Genomic DNA, 6,000 nt, shown 5'->3' with positions numbered 1-6,000 from the left:
ACAGCATAATTTAATTAAAAATAAAACTGAGAAATTTTAACTCCACTGTCTTTCGCCAACTCGCCAACAACATACTGCCTTTTTAGTCTCCGCTCTATTCAAGATTCCGATTCACGCACTGCGCCGACTCGTGTGTTGGTGACATCACTGCGCGAATTAGTGACAAAATCAACACCGTGGTGCAAAGCAATCCAAGCTCCAGTTAATGCTCTATCCTTTAGTATCGCTACAGCTGATTGAGCGAGAAACTGGGTCGAATTATACTATCTTCAAATAGCGGAAAACCCCTCGACTTGTGCCAGGATCTGAGAGCTCCACCGTTGGACTGGGGGGATGCGCCAATGTTGCACCATTTACGTCATAATTAGGGTAACTTCGGCCATCCAAATTATTACATGAACTGTTTTTTTTTTTGTTTTTTGTTTTTTTTTGTTTGTTGCTTTAGGTCTCTTCCAACACAATTGAGGTTATATGAGAGACCGCTGAAACAAAAAAAAAAAACAAGCAATCTAACAAAAATAGTACAAATGTAAATCAAAATCATAACCTAAAGATATCATAAGCTAAATTATAAATAACCAAGAACAAACAGGCAGGAGATTTACAGAAAAAAAAATATCCTCTGTCAAAAATACAATCACAAACCAAAGAAGCAGGATAGGCTAGTAAAGAGAAGAAGAAACGACATCACTATCGGATCGTATACCCATGCGAACATCATAGGTATTTGATTCAAGGGTGATGCTCCCATCCAACCACCCATTAACTGTCAAAAACACTGATCATTGTCAAGTTTATTTGTAAGCAGCAAAGAAAAACAACATAAAACTTTAAAATATGACATCAAAATCCCCCCCCCCCCCAACCACCTCTTTTTCATAATTATTGAATAAAGTAATTCTTTGCAACCAAGCATTGTGGACGAATTTACCAACATTTTTCTTGCTTGTAGTGTCGAGTTGATGGTTACGTGTGTATGAGTGTTTATTTGTGTGTTTGTGCGTGTGTATTTGTGTCAGTCAGAGAAAGAAAGTGAAGATTGTCAACAGTTATACTTTGGTGTGTGTTTTGATTTCTTAAGTACTTAAGTGGAGTGATTTTTTCTTTGTGTTCTTTGAGATCTGAATCTACCTTTTATTTGTGCAATCATTAATCGTATTCCACTGATTTTCATTATTTGAGATATACTTTGAAGTTTTGTTTTGTTAAGTAATGAATTGCAATGAATCAAATTGACTCTTTACTTCACCGACCGTTTTGGATATCGACACTAGATGACAAATTAGAAATAAAAAGACTAGTTCCTCACCAACCAACTGATTTTGAATTAACACACGTGTGGAAATCTCGAAAACGCTCTTTTTCAGTGACATGAATGGCTCACAGTTAGTTTAGGAAAAAAAATTTTCTTTTGTTTTTATTGTCTATTTTTTACTAGTGCGGGGCGGTCCTTGGCAAGCTTAAGGACCACGGTCCTACGGTCCTTGGGAAATGAAGACCGCAAGGACCGGTCCTAGGACCGGCGGTCCTTTTCGACATTGAACATTCCTGAGAGACCGTTTTGACCTTTGGGACCATGGGATCGTTCATTCTTGAACCGTTAAAGACCGCTACACGATGATAACCGTGGTCTACAGGAGTAAAACACACGGAGTAGTCACACTCATTTCAAATTGTAACCTAATTAGAGAAGAGGGGTGATGCCTTCTTTATTTGATCACAGTATTTCATTGTTACTTCGATAATTTAGCGTGAATAAAATTTGAAATTTATCCCCATTAACGGAGATAATGGAATCACCCAAGGCGTTGATCGAGTTGTTCGTGGCGTTTATACACACACGCAACTCCTACCCCCCCCCCCCCACACACACACACACACATGAGAGGGCAGCGAGCATTGAAGAGTAAGAGAGAGACGTGAAGTTATAATAAGAGGGGGTGGATGCGGTAATAAGTAATAAGTAATAAGTGGGGTCGATGGTGACTTTTCGCCAGATCTAACAAGCCCAGCTACCCATTCACTGCTGAGTAGACAGGGATTCAGAAAAAAACTCGACTGCACCCTGGATCGATCTCTGGCCCTGTGCGTATAAAGAGAGTGCTCTATCAACTGAGCTATCGGGGTCCCCAAATATTCTATTGGACCTTTTAAAAATACAGACGTTATAACTGGTTTTTTTGGAAGGAAGAAACTAATGAAACTCATATTATTTGATTAGTTAAAACACCAAACGAAATTTAATATTATTGTATTATTTTAAATGACAACAATGCGATAGAAAGGAGTGGCGACAAGAGATGGACAAAAGAAAACAAAAAATCAGACTTGCAACTTGCTAGGTTTGAGACACACACACACACACACACACACACACACACACACACATCTTTAGTAGTCACATACATTTCAAACAATAACCCATTAGAGAAGAGGGGTCATGCCTTCATCATAGATCATTGTCATTGCGATCATTATGGTGTAGTAAATTTTGAAATTTACCCCGTATAATGGAATCGTCCAAGGCGTGCGCCTCCTGTTCCCCCCATCTCACACACGAAAGGGCGGTTTGCGGAGTGGAGGGAGGTGGTCGTCTGCCTCTATGGTCGTCTGTGTCGTTTAGTGTATGGCAAATGGGGGTGGGTGCGATTAATTAAGTGGGATGGGTGGTGATTGGTGGAAGATAGGCAAAGGACCGAGGCAACGAATCGCTGGGGAAGTAGTATGGCGCCAGACCGTTGAAAGGTGATAATAAGTGAGGACCGCCGGCGGTCTTCCTCTTTGGGACCGGACCACGGTTCACAGCTAAAAGACCGTGGGACCGGTCCTCGGTCCGGTCCTCAGCGCGGCACTAACTGTTACTCAAGGTGGCCTCGGGTCGTTGGTTTACGATTATCGGTTGATATCAAAGCATACTTATCTAATTTTAAATTTTCGAGTCAAGAATAACATCCCTGAAATGTGACCCATCGTCTTAAAACGGTATTATGTCGGGATGAACCAGATGCTAAAAAGTCAAATTAAAGCTGAACTGGTCCAAAAAAAAAAAAACAAAAAAAAAAAAACAACAAAAAAAAAAAAAACGAATTACTGAGCAATCTGAAATATGATATTCTTCTCCTCAATAAAGTTTATAAACTCAACTTAAGTCTGATATTTCTGGCCACAAATTTAATTTTCAGCATCTCAATCATCCCGACTTTATACCGTTTTGAGGCGAGGGGTCACAAAAGTGTATTCAACTAATTTTAATAAAATACACGATAATTGACGTAATTTTCAATAGTGTTTGCATTGCATGCTGATTGAATATGGCATCCATGTTAATAGATTGACAGTGACAGGCGTAGCCTCGTAGCAACAAGACGTCACGGAGGAATTTTTTTGTACTTTAGGTCTCTTCCAACACAATTGAGGTTATATGAGAGACCGCTGAAACAAAAAAACAAGCAATCTAACAAAAATAGTACAAATGTAAATCAAAATCATAACCTAAAGATATCATAAGTTAAATTATAAATAACCAAGAACAAACAGGCAGAAGATTTACAGAAAAAAAAAATCCCCTGTCAAAAATACAATCACAAACCAAAGAAGCAGGATAGGCTAGTAAAGAGAAGAAGAAACGACATCACTATCGGATCGTACACCCATGCGAACATCATAGGTATATGATTCAAGGGTGATGCTCCCATCCAACCACTCGCGTCACGGAGGAACAATCAATTTCTAGTTTTGTATGTTTATTGAATAACCTGGGACTTACACTCTAAGGTAATAGTTTTAAAAGGCACCCATGTTAATAGCTTGACAGCACAGCAACAAGGGGTCACGGAGGAAATATCAAGTTCCAAGAAACGAGGTCAGTCGTTCATTCGTTTTCTTGTCCGTGTTAACAAAAACAATCGAGCGAAACTGATGTGACATTAATTTAGCGGAGTGGCTATTCGTCAGCACTGACCCCCAGGCGCTGGCACCTGCGGGTCAGTACTGACGAACAGGCACCGGCGTCTGGGGGTCAGTACTGACTAATACTATTACTAGTACTGATGCCAATTGGTCAGTTCTGACCTGGCCACGGGCGTTGACGGTACCAAAATTATGGAAAAATGCCATTTTTAAAAATAACTTGCTCTACGACAAATAAATCAGCATTTCCTGTCCCATACTAGTACTAGTCGCAGGGAAGCCCTTGTTTTCACTAAATTTTTTTGTCGGTTTACGTGAGATTTGTTTAATAAATATATAAATTAATTAAACAAGTGAAATTGTCCAATCCTGAGAAAAAGACCAAATTTGGTGTTGATACGCCAAACTGGAAGCCCTATACAGTGGCGGTTCTAGCCTATTTATAGTGGTCGGGCAAAGATGAGTCGGTCATATATATATATATATATATATATATATATATATATATATATATATATATATTATATATATATATTTTTTTTTTTTATTATTATTATTTTTTTTTTTTTTTTTTTTTTTTTTTGTGGGGGGGGGGGGGGGGTTTTGTTTGTTTTTTTTTGGTTTTTTTTTGTTTGTTTGTTTTGTTCACCTTAAAAAAAATTATTTCAACACAAATAATCACATTCACAATGCAATGACAATACCAGTAGATTTTAATTATTCCAAACGTAATCAAAAATGAATCACGAAAGAGAATACAACAAAAAATTAAAGCGAAGAGACATAATGCGACAACACCTTGACAATACAAGTCCATCTCGTTCACTCGAAAAATTAAAGAGATGCTTTAATCCCTCAACTGCGAGATTAATATTTCTGTTACATTACTGGTTTTCAGTAGTACGTAGTAACTGTAAAGTTTTTATCGAGAAGCAACAACAGCGATATGACTCGAGTTTCATTCAGAGCTCAAATTGCATAATTTTACTGCTCTCTTGGTGGTTAGAATGATTGTGCCGGTGGTGGTAGTGGTTGGAATAGTGGTAGCGGTGATGGTGGTGGAGGAGGAGGAGGAGGAAGAGGAGACGGTGAGGGAGGATGTAATTATGGTAGTGGTTTGATGGTGCTGTTGGTTAGAATGATAGTTGTGGAGACGATGATTATATGATGATGTTGATATTGTTTTTATTTCTATTGTAGTACTTGATGTTAATGTTGTTGTTGTTGTTGTTAATGATGATGATGATTATGATGACAACGACGATGTCGACAATGATGATTACAATACGATATTACAAAGTTTATTCAATCTTAGGCTTTCGCCAATAAATCATAAAATTTGATGACAACATACATGAAAGTGGAAAAAAATGATAAATGGAACCAAACAATAAACTGATACCATTAATAACCACACAAAAAAAAACAAAAAAAAAAAAAAAAAACAAAAAAAACAATCGTAATACCACCAATACGTACAATAATAATAATAATAATAATAATAATAATAATAATAATAATAATAATAATAATAATAATAATAATAATAATAAACAAATGATAATAATAACAATAATAATACGAGTATTACCATCATCATTACTACCACCATCAACATAATTACGTTTCCAATCAGTTTTTCTCGTTTTTTAAAATTTGATACCTATAATAGACGAAAATTCCGGTGATTTTGTTAAAGGGTAGTTAAAATATCTACGATTTTATTAACCCTGAAAACTACGATTTTTATTTTCCTATTTCAAGTAGGCAGGTCTGCTATTAAGTATCAGTTCCATAGTCAAAAAAAAAAGAAGAACAAAAACAAAGTTTATTTAATCTTAGGCTTTCGCCAATAATTCATACAATACAATTAAGACAAAATAATGCTACTAATCTCTCCTCATGCATTCGTTAGACGATAACAATAACGCCCGTGTTATCTTTACTCCTTACCCAACCAACCCCTAGCTTCCCGCCTCTTCATCACGAACTATCTTATGTATGTATTAGCTTTAGGACGGGCAAGTACGGAATCTGCCCACCCTTCCTTTAAACGTATAATAATAATAATAATAATAATACTTTATTGCA

The 6,000-nt window shown here is 36.9% G+C and overlaps 1 protein-coding gene across 2 annotated transcripts in view; it reads right to left on the bottom strand.

Moving 5' to 3' along the window:
• Positions 1-6,000, bottom strand: part of LOC144968826 (uncharacterized) — a 240,103-nt gene that overhangs the window by 189,882 nt on the left and 44,221 nt on the right. The window lies entirely within an intron of this gene.

The sequence above is a fragment of the Berghia stephanieae genome, chromosome 3, assembly GCF_034508935.2.
Source record: "Berghia stephanieae isolate SIO BIC M18660-M18661 chromosome 3, UCSD_Bste_1.3, whole genome shotgun sequence".
NCBI classification, from domain to species: domain Eukaryota; kingdom Metazoa; phylum Mollusca; class Gastropoda; order Nudibranchia; family Aeolidiidae; genus Berghia; species Berghia stephanieae.
Note: the sequence above shows the minus strand (reverse complement) of the source record. Positions and strands in the feature narration are given on the sequence as shown.